The 11,650-nt window shown below is 43.2% G+C and overlaps 1 long non-coding RNA gene across 1 annotated transcript; it reads left to right on the top strand.

Annotated features, from left to right (window-relative positions):
* Positions 1–541: 541 nt before the first annotated feature.
* LOC115267707 (uncharacterized) lies at positions 542–3,422 on the top strand. The gene is made up of 2 exons (XR_009999223.1): positions 542–1,428; positions 1,500–3,422. It is a non-coding gene; the product is annotated as an uncharacterized LOC115267707 (long non-coding RNA).
* Positions 3,423–11,650: the final 8,228 nt, after the last annotated feature.

The following is an 11,650-nucleotide window of genomic DNA, read 5'->3' as shown; positions in this document are numbered from 1 at the left end:
GCTGAGGCGACATCCGGTTGTTTTAGTCGCTCTAGGTTGTACCGTGGCTGTCGCCGGTACCGTACACTGTTGATGACGGAGAGTTTTGGGCGCAGTTTGACCATCACCAGATAGTGGTCGGAGTCGATGTTGGCGCCACGATAGGTCCTGACGTCGATAATGTCGGAGAAGTGGTGACCATCAATCAGAACGTGGTCGATTTGAGATTCCGTCTGCTGTGGTGATCCCAGGTGTAACGATAAGGGAGGCTGTGTAGGAAAAAGGTGCTAGATATGGCCATATTTTTTGAGGCGGCGAAATCAATGAGTCGTAGGCCGTTTTCGTTCGTCTGCTGGTGGGCGCTGAACTTACCAATCGTCGGTCTGAATTCCTCCTCCTCGCCTACCTGAGCGTTAAAATTTCCTATGATGATCTTGACGTCGTGGCTTGGGCAGCGATCGTACTCGCGTTCGAGCTGCGTGTAAAATGCATCCTTGTCATCATCAGTACTTTCGAAGTGTGGGCTGTGCATGTTTATTATGCTGAAGTTCTGCAGCGTGAATTGAGCGCCATGTGTGGCATATTTTGGAAGGTATCAAAGTTCATGCCAAAAAGGGTACTATTGGATATGTACCATGCATTCATTCAATCAAAACTACAATACCTGGTATCGATTTGGGGTGCCGCGACCAAAACTGCATTGAAACCGTTGCAAACGATTCAGAATCGTTGTCTGAAAATAATATACCAACGCCCCTGGCTTTTCCCAACCGTGTTGTTATACAACGGAGCAGCGGAATCAATCTTGCCAATCCCGGCCCTCCGTGAAAAGGAGTGTCTGGTAAAAATGCACAATATGTTAACAAACCCACGTGCCTTACACAATCAACCGCTACATAGAACGTCAAGCCGATACCCTCTGAGAAGCCAAGCAGTTCTAACGATCAACCGTCCTAATACGGAAGCTGGAAAAAAATCTTTCTTGTATTTTGGAAGTTCTCGATACAATGCTCTCCCTTCTCATTTAAAAGCCGAGAGGAATATGGGAAACTTCAAGAAGCGGATTGCATCACTGATAAAAGGAAGAATCATAACATACATAGGTTGACCACCAACCACTTTATTGTCTCATCATCAATATTCCGTCATATCGCTGCCAACTGAACATGGGGTCAGTTATCATCCAGTCCGTCTTCCAGTCTGTCTTGCCACCTCCGCATCCAACAATCACATCACTCGGTTCGCGGCCGTTCAAGTATCGGGCCTCGAACATCACCGAACATGGTGACTCGGTCAGCTGGTAGCATCAGTTATCTTCCAGTCCTGCCACCCTTGCATCCAACAACCGCAACACTCGATTCGCGGCCGTTCAAGTTTCGAACATCACCGATTCCTGCGATTTTCCGTACCTGGTGACTCGGTCAGCTAGTAGCGTCAGTTATCTTCCAGGTAACATGATTAGTATACGTCTGGCCGAAGCCAGTGATACTGCCCTCGTTCAAGTCCGTCGACAATTACAGCCCTGCCACCTTTGCATCCAACAACCGCAACACACGACTCGCGGCCGTTCAAGTTTCGGGCCTCGAACATCACCGATCAGCGATTCCTGCGATTTCCCGTACCTGGTGACTCGGTCAGCTAGTTGCGTCAGTTATCTTCCAGGTAACATGATTAGTATACGTCTGGCCGAAGCCAGTGATACTGCCCTCGTTCAAGTCCGTCGAAAATTACAGCCCTGCCACCCCTGCATCCAACAACCGCAACACTCGATTCGCGGCCGTTCAAGTTTTGAACATCACCGATTCCTGCGATTTACCGTGCCTGGTGACTCGGTCAGCTAGTAGCGTCAGTTATCTTCCAGGTAACATGATTAGTATACGTCTGGCCGAAGCCAGTGATACTGCCCTCGTTCAAGTCCGTCGACAATTACAGCCACCTTTGCATCCAACAACCGCAACACACGACTCGCGGCCGTTCAAGATTCGGGCCTCGAACATCACCGATCAGCGATTCCTGCGACTTCCCGTACCTGGTGACTCGGTCAGCTAGTAGCCTCAGTTATCTTCCAGCCCTGCCACCTTTGCATCCAACAACCGCAACACACGACTCGCGGCCGTTCAAGTTTCGGGCCTCGAACATCACCGATCAGCGATTCCTGCGATTTCCCGTACCTGGTGACTCGGTCAGCTAGTTGCGTCAGTTATCTTCCAGGTAACATGATTAGTATACGTCTGGCCGAAGCCAGTGATACTGCCCTCGTTCAAGTCCGTCGACAATTACAGCCCTGCCACCTTTGAATCCAACAACCGCAACACACGACTCGCGGCCGTTCAAGATTCGGGCCTCGAACATCACCGATCAGCGATTCCTGCGACTTCCCGTACCTGGTGACTCGGTCAGCTAGTAGCCTCAGTTATCTTCCAGTCCGTCGAAAATTACAGCCCTGCCACCTTTGCATCCAACAATCGCAACACACGACTCGCGGCCGTTCAAGTTTCGGGCCTCGAACGTCACCGATCAGCGATTCCTGCGACTTCCCGTACCTGGTGACTCGGTCAGCTAGTAGCGTCAGTTATCTTCCAGGTAACATGATTAGTATACGTCTGGCCGAAGCCAGTGATACTGCCCTCGTTCAAGTCCGTCGAAAATTACAGCCCTGCCACCTTTGCATCCAACAACCGCAACACACGACTCGCGGCCGTTCAAGTTTCGGGCCTCGAACATCACCGATCAGCGATTCCTGCGACTTCCCGTACCTGGTGACTCGGTCAGCTAGTAGCCTCAGTTATCTTCCAGTCCTGCCACCCCTGCATCCAACAACCGCAACACTCGATTCGCGGCCGTTCAAGTTTTGAACATCACCGATTCCTGCGACTTCCCGTACCTGGTGACTCGGTCAGCTGGTAGCATCAGTTATCTTCCAGGTAACATGATTAGTATATGTCTGGCCGAAGCCAGTGATACTGCGCCCGTTTAAGTTCGTTTACAATTACAGCCCTCCCACCTTCTGTCTACACCAACCCCATCATTCAAATGTTTCGAGGTCCTGGATAACGAGCGCGATAAATCCGTGCTACCAAATCAGCTAACATCAACAGCATTCCGTCACATTGTTACCAGTTGTTACTGAGGCTTTATTGGAACTGATGTCCTGGTCTGCGTCTGGTCAACGTTTCTACGACAATTTCATTGTGACTGCGCCGTGGCTTCCTGTATACAAAGTTTTTCCGATGTAATGCTAAGCTGCCGCTATTGATCTAGGAATGCTTACTAACCAAATCCATGATGAATTAAAGCGATTATTGTACGTGATATACTAATATTAGCCAATAAGTTGTAAATTTTCTGTTAATTAATTTAATTACACTTCCTTTAAAGAGAATAACTTCTCACTGGAAGTGTAAATACTTTGTACTTTTTTGAAATATATGAAAAGAAGAGTAGGTTTTATGCCTATGGGAGAAGAGGTCCGAATTGTAACAGGAACTTCACTCCCACGGGCTTTTCCCTACTCCAGAAAAGAAAAAAAAAAAAAAAAAAAAATAAAGAAAATGGAAGAACTAAAAAAAAAAAAAAAAAAAAAAGTTGAAGAATCGGCCCTTGATCCTCAACCTGCTCATTCTTTCGTCGATCGGTCACCAACCGATCACGCGCCTCTGCATATCACCCATCACGATGAAAGCTGTTTACAGCTCGCGTTTGTCACCGCAGCTCTGGTAGATGGTATGATTACCTCTAAACGTTCGCACCATGGATCCTGTCCAACACACCTCCTGCAGCGCTACGATGCCGAACCCGCGGTCCTTCAGTAGATCGGCGAGTATGCGGGTGCTCCCAATGAAGTTGAGAGATCGGCAGTTCCACGTACCGAGTTTCCACTCGCAAGTCCTTTTTGTTCGTTGGGGTCGTTGCCGTTGCTCATAGTTTCCGGCCAGTACCAAGAGGAGGTAGGGATAGGGATAGAAGTTGCTGGGCAGAGGCTAGTGGATTACAATGGGATCTGCCTTTACCCAGCCTTTACCGTGCCATGTAGTGAAACATATGCATAATTATTTTCGCTTATTATCATTACCTGTCCAAAAATCTCGTAGTCCATCTCCCCGCCAACCAGTATCCCGAATTCTAATATACCGAGTGGCATAACCCCGAATAGCATGACCATGCTGAGGGTGATGGGTTCGATTCCCGGTCGGTCCAGGATCTTTTCGTAAAGGAAATTTCCTTGACTTCCTTGGTCATAGAGTATCTTCGTGCCTGCCACACGATATACGCATGCAAAATGGTGATTGGCAGAGGAAGCTCTCAGTTAACCCGCAAACACCCGGGACGATCTACTTTTGGCAGAAATGCAATATCTTCTTTGTTTTAAAATATTTTACCCCGGATTTTTTTTTATAGTCAAGGGGAATAGTTGTGCTAAGAAATGCATGGTACCTCCCCCCTTTGCACCCTCCCCCCTTTTGCGGGGAGGCGAAAATACGTGGCTTTTTTGTATTTTTTATAAATTCCACATGTTTTTGCTGAAATTTCATCGTTTTGCTAATCATCAATAGTTTTCACTGATCCTAGACATGCAATGTATTACTACCCATCATAGTCTGTTGAAGTTTTGATCCCAGAGCTATTCTAAGGCCTCTAAAGTACTCCGAAGTTTGTGACACAAATCTAACATTCTCAACCAAATTTTATACACGATGAATGATTACAGAACATTGTCTACGGTACTCAAAAAGCCTCAAAGCACCCCTCGAAAATTCATTGTACATGAATTGGTTGATCTAGGTCATCCAAACTACTCTGGAATTCATTTTCTTAAGATCTAGAACATCTACCATCGTTTGTGTTCACTCTGTCCAAGAAATTTAGACACGTTGATGTCCATTACACCTCACAATGCTATGAGCAACTTGATATTGTGGTAGTTGGACATTCCGTGAAATACAAATGGCCTCCAATATACTTTGAAGTTTGGCTTACGATATCTACATACTGTCTCATGCTTGAGTTGTGAAATATTTTCGTGGAATGTAGTCTATAGTGCTGATGGAACCTCAGTACATTTATGGGATATTCCAGGCTTTCCAAACTATTCTGGACTTAGGAACTTCAAGGTCTACAGGCTCTACTCTTGTTTTTCTTCACTCTACCGGCATAATTATTTCACGATTGTGTCTGTTGCACCTCATTATATTACGAGTATCTGTATTTGTTGCTATTTGGGTGTCCACTGGCATACAAATGGACTCAAGGTATTTTGAAATATGGGTCGCAATACAGATAATCTTAGGATATTCTTATTGTAGCGAATGCTTGCGAAATATAATCTACGCTACTCTTAGAACCTCAGAGTGCAATTCTGATAACTTAGCAACATTCACTTGGTGATCTAGGTCACCCAAACTATTCTGAAATTAAGACCTTCAAGCTCTACAAGCTCTACTCTTGTATATCTTTATTTTATCGATGTACTTCTTCCGCGATTACCTCTGTTGTATCTCGTAATTTGTTGAGTATTTGTGTTACTTATGCATCCACTGACATACAAATGTCCTTTATGGTATTTGGAAGTATTGGAAATCACCCAAGAATTCCTCTAGGCGTTCCTCGGAAATTCCTCCAGGAGTCCTTCAGAAATTCATCGTGATATTCTCCGAGAATATCTCTACGAGTTCCTAGGGAATGTCTCAAGACTTCCCGTGAAATTCTTCAAGAGTTTGCCAGCAGTTATTCGAAAATTTATTCAGGAGCTATGCTGGAATTCCTTCAGGAGTTCCTTAGGAATTACTTCAAAAACTTTTCGTAAAATCCTGCAGGAGTTCCTCGGGAATTCCTTCAGAAATTCCCCGAGGATTCCACGGGAGTCCCCAAGGATTTCATCATGCATTCCTTAGAAACTCATCAAGGAAGTTTCCCCAAGAGTTTCTCCAGAAATATCTCCTGGAATTCCTCCAGGAAATTTTCCAGGGATACCTCCAAGAGTTTTCCTAAGAATTTCTCCAGGGATTCCTCCAGCGGTTTCTCTAGAAGTTCTTCCAGGGATTCCTTCAGGAATTCCCCTCAGGGATTCCTGCATGGATTCCTTCATGGATTCATCCAGGAATTCATTCAGGTATTCCTCCAATATTCCTTCAGAGCTCCCTCAGAAGTTCTTCCAAGATTTCCTCCAGCAACTAACCCAGAGATTTCTTCAGGATTCAAGGGATTCTTCTAGAAATTTCTCCAGCTGTTCCTCCAGAGTTTCCTCCAGCACTTCCCCCAGAAATTGATCCGGAAATTCCTTCAGAATTCATCCAGAAACACCTCCAAGACATCTGTCTAGAATTTTTCCAAGAATCCCTCCAGGAATTCCAAAAATTCCTACTGTACCTTTCTCAAAAATTTAACCAGAGAACCCTCTAAGATATCTGCCAATAATACCTTCAGGAATTTCGTTAGAAATTCCTCCAGGGATTTTTCAAGAAATTCCTTTAGAAATTCGTTTAAAAAATCCTTCAGAAATTCCTTTATGAATACCTCCTACATTCTTCAGGAAACCTCTAGAAATTCCTCAAGAAAATACTTCCGGGACAACTCCAGGGATTCCACCGAGAATTCCTTCAAGGATTTCTTTCAGAAATTCTTTCAAGAAGTCCAACATGAACTCTAATAAGAATCTCTCCAAGACCTGCTCCAATATTTATGTCAAAGTTTCTTTATAAATCCCTCCAAGAATTCTTTCAAATTATTCTCCAAGAATTCCTCCAAGAATTCCTACAAGAATACTTCCAAGAATTTCTTCAAGAATTTCTTGAAGAAATTTATGGAGAATACCCTTGAGGAATTCCTGGAGCACTTTCTGCAATAATTCATGTAGTAATTTGTGAAGAAATTTATAAGAATTTCCCAGGGAAATTCCTTAAGGATTTCCTTGAACTGCGAGGAAATTTAGAACTTTTTTTTTTTAATTTTTATTTTCTGGAGGATTTTATGAATTATTTCCTGTAAGAATTCATGGAGTAATTCATGCGAGTAATTCCGAATTCACGTGAGGTATTTCCCGCAAGAACTGGAATTTAAGGAATTCCATCTGGTGATGGCCTTACCATTAGAAAAAGTTTTGGAAGTTCTGAACATATTCAATAGCTACAATCCTAGCATACAATTCACACATGAAACAGAACACAACAACAGACTTCCATATTTAGACATGGTGATGGTTCGACTTCCGGATCAATCTATTAAGACGGAGTGGTACTGCAAACCCATGGCCTCCGGCCGTTTCTTGGACTTTTTCTCGAGTCACCCGTTACACATGAAAATGAATATGGTGTTCAATTTCATGAATCGTGTTCGGAGACTGAGCACCAATCTTCCTCCATCAAGAATCAACAGCATAATCGATCAGCACCTTAAAACAAACCACTATCCAAAATCACTCCGGAACAGTCTCATCAATCAAGCGATCAATGTAGACAGAAGAAGAAGGAACAACGTTGATGTTACCTACAAGCCGATGGTGTACGTAAACAACCTCACACCTCGACTGGCGAAACTCCTCAAAACAGACTTCCCAGACATCGTATTAGCAACGAGGAATGAATATACGATCAAGGGTTTGTTCACACAAACGAAGGATCGCATCCCAGCAGAGCAGCGCAGCAACGTTATCTACAAAATTCCCTGTGGAAACTGCGCTGCCAGCTACGTCGGCCTCACCACAACCAGCCTGAAGAAGAGAGTAGCCCACCACAAGAGCGACATCAACAAACTGGACAAGCTAGTGAATGAAATGGACGAAAACAACAACAACGACAACGAGAATTACAACAGCTATGAACTCGGCCGCCTAAAAGAGAGAACGGCTCTCTTGCTGCATTCGGCCGACAACAACCATCGCTTTGCCCTAGATAGAACAGAGATACTCGACAGTCACCGACGGTACTCTGCTCTCCCTATCTTGGAGGTTTGCCACATCGTAAACACGGACGAGACGGTAAACAAACGAAGCGATTGCGACGGTCTTAGTAATATTTATGCAGGAATTTTACACACACTCAAAACCAAAACAAACCGCACAGATACACAGACAATAGATAACCAGACAGACCTGAATGACAATGACACACAATAGCATATTTGACATAACTTGCATACAACAATTAATTTCCTCCATAACTTTCATAGAATGACTACAAAATGACCGTTTTTTAAATGTACATAGTTTTACGACGAAGAAAGATAGTGTAGTCCAGTCTCCAGTTTTCTTCCCGTTTCGTGTAGTAAATCCAATAGTTAGTAACTGTTTTTTGTCTGTTTTATGTAGTTCAAATTGTTAAATCGTGATTTTGATTGTGATATTTTAGGAAATTGATGAACCAGATTATGTTGACAAGTTTTCACGCAAAGATTGAACCTCCAGACGAAAAACGAAAAATATTCTTGTAAGACTGTAGTTTTTTGTATGTTCTTGTATCTTCATGTAACTAAGCCAATTGACCTTTACAGAACCCTTGAAAAAGATGGCATAGCCCATTGAAACGTCGGGCGTAAGAAAGATAATTTCGTTTCAATCGCTTAACAGACTGAAAGCCGAAAAATCCCCTGTGTTTAAAGAATTTCTGGATAAATTCCTGTAGTAATTCCTACAACAATCCCTGTTGAAATTCCTGCAAATATTCCTGGAGAAATTCCTAGAATATTTCTTGAAGGAATTCCTGGGGTGTTTCCCGGAACAATTCCTAGACGATTTCCTGTAGTAATTTCAGAAGGAGTTCGTAGAGTCATTCCAGGAGAAATTCCTGGAGTAATTCCTGAAAGAACTCCTGGAATATTTGCTGAAGGAATTTCTGGAATATATCCTGGAGTATATCCAGGAAGAATTCCTGGTGGAATCCCTGGAGCCCTGGAGGAATGACTGATGGAATCCCTGAAATAATTTAAGAAGGAATTCCTGTGAGGAATTCCGGGAAGAACCCCTGTTGGAATTGCTGGAAGAATTCCTGGAGGTATTCCTGAAGGAACTCCTGGAAGAATTTTTGGAGGACACCGTGGAGGAATTTCTGAAAGAATTCCTTGATGAATTCATACATAAATTGGCAGTTATTCATGAAGAAATTCCTGGAGGAATTTCTGGAGAAATTACCCGGGAAGATTACACGGAGGAATTCTCTGGAGAAATTTCTGGAGTATTCCCAGGAAGAATTCCTGGAGGAAACTCTGGAGTGGTCCTTGGAAGAATTTCTGGAAGAATCCCTTTAATTCTTAAAAATTCCCTGGATTATTTAGTTGTTGGAGGAAATCTTGGATGAATTCCTGAAGGACCTCTGGAGGAATTCCTGGAGAAATATCTGACTGAATTCCTTGATGAGTTCATGGAGGAATTCGCAAAGGAATCCCTAGGGGTATTCCTGAAGGAATCCCTGAAGAATCCCTTGAGGAATCCCTGGAAGAATTTCTAGAGAAATCGCTGGAGGAAGCCCTGGAGAAATTCCTAAGAAAATTTCTGGAGTAATCCCTGGAAAACTTCTTGGAGGAATCCCAGGAGAAATTTCTGGATGAACTCTTGAGAAAATTTCCTTGAGGATTTTTAAGGGAATGCCTGGAGAAATCTTTGGAGCATTCCCGTGGAATTTTCGGGGAATTTCTGGAGGAATGCCCGCGGAACTCCTGCAGGATTTTTTGAAAAGTTCTTGAAGTAATTGCTGAGGAACTCCTGAAGGAATTCCAGCATAGCTCCTGAATAAACTTTAGAGAAACTCCTGGGAAACTCCTGAAGAATTTCACGGGAAGTTCTGAGGCATTCCCTAGGAACTCGTAGAAGTTCTCGGACAACATCACGATGAATTCCTGAGGGACTTCTGGAGGAATTTCCGAGGAACGCCTAGAGGAATGCGTGGGTAATTTCCGACACTTCCAAATACCATAAAGGACATTTGTATGTCAGTGGATGCACAAACAACACAAAGGAATACTCAAAACATTACGAGATACAACAGAGGTAATCGTGGAAGAATAGAGTAAAGAGATGCAAGAGTGTAAAGCTTGAAGGTCTTAATTCCAGAATAGTTTGGATGACCTAGATCACCAAGTGAATGTTGCTCAGTTATCAGAATTGCACCCTGAGGTTCTAAGAGTAGCGTAGATTATATTCCGCGAGCATTCGCTACAATAAGAATATCCTAAGATTTACAGATATTGCGACCCATACTTCAAAATACATTGGGTCCATATGTATGCCAGTGGACACCCAAATAGCAACAAATATAGATACTCGTAATATAATGAGGTACAACAGACAGGCATGGTACACAAATTACGTAACGTTAAAATCGGCGATTTCAGACTCCCCCCTTGTAATGATTTTTGTATGAAAACCAAAAATATTTTGTATGGCTCGTAACGCTAAGCTAGACTCCCCCCCCTCCCCCTATAGCGTTACGTAATTTGTGTACGATGCCACACAATCGTGAAATAATTATGCCGATAGAGTGAAGAAAAACAAGAGTAGAGCCTGTAGACCTTGAAGTTCCTAATTCCAGAATAGTTTGGAAAGCCTGGAATATCCCATAAATGTACCAAAAGCATTATAGATGTGCACTGAGGTTCCATCAGCACTATAGACTACATTCCACGAAAATATTTCACAACTCAAGCATGAGACAGTATGTAGATATCGTAAGCCAAACTTCAAAGTATCTTCTTCTTCTTCTTGGCGTAACGTCCTCACTGGGACTAAGCCTGCTTCTCAGCTTAGTGTTCTATGAGCACTTCCACAGTTATTAACTGAGAGCTTCCTCTGCCAATGACCATTTTGCATGTGTATATCGTGTGGCAGGCACGAAGATACTCTATGCCCAAGGAAGTCAAGGAAATTTCCTTTACGAAAAGATCCTGGACCGACCGGGAATCGAACCCGTCACCCTCAGCATGGTCATGCTGAATACCCGTGCGTTTACCGCCTCGGCTATATGGGCCCATAAACTTCAAAGTATATTGGAGGCCATTTGTATTTCACGGAATGTCCAACTACCACAATATCAAGTTGCTCATAGCATTGTGAGGTGTAATGTACATCAACGTGTCTAAATTTCTTGGACAGAGTGAACACAAACGATGGTAGATGTTCTAGATCTTAAAAAAATGAATTCCAGAGTAGTTTGGATGACCTAGATCAACCAATTCATGTACAATGAATTTTCGAGGGGTGCTTTGAGGCTTTTTGAGTACCGTAGACAATGTTCTGTAATCATTCATCGTGTATAAAATTTGGTTGAGAATGTTAGATTTGTGTCACAAACTTCGGAGTACTTTAGAGGCCTTAGAATAGCTCTGGGATCAAAACTTCAACCGACTATGATGGGTAGTAATACATTGCATGTCTAGGATCAGTGAAAACTATTGATGATTAGCAAAACGATGAAATTTCAGCAAAAACATGTAGAATTTATAAAAAATACAAAAAAGCCACGTATTTTCGCCTCCCCGCAAAAGGGGGGAGGGTGCAAAGGGGGGGAGTAACCATGCATTTCTTAGCACAACTATTCCCCTTGACTATAAAAAAAAATCCGGGGTAAAATGTTTTAAAACAAAGAAGATATTGCATTTCTGCCAAAAGTAGATCGTCCCGGGTGTGTGCGGGTTAATAACTGTGGAAGTGCTCATAGAACACTAAGCTGAGAAGCAGGCTTTGTCA

Source organism: Aedes albopictus, chromosome 3 (assembly GCF_035046485.1).
Source record: "Aedes albopictus strain Foshan chromosome 3, AalbF5, whole genome shotgun sequence".
Taxonomy (NCBI): domain Eukaryota; kingdom Metazoa; phylum Arthropoda; class Insecta; order Diptera; family Culicidae; genus Aedes; species Aedes albopictus.
The sequence above is the reverse complement of the archived record's forward strand: the minus strand, read 5'-3'. Positions and strand labels throughout refer to the sequence as shown.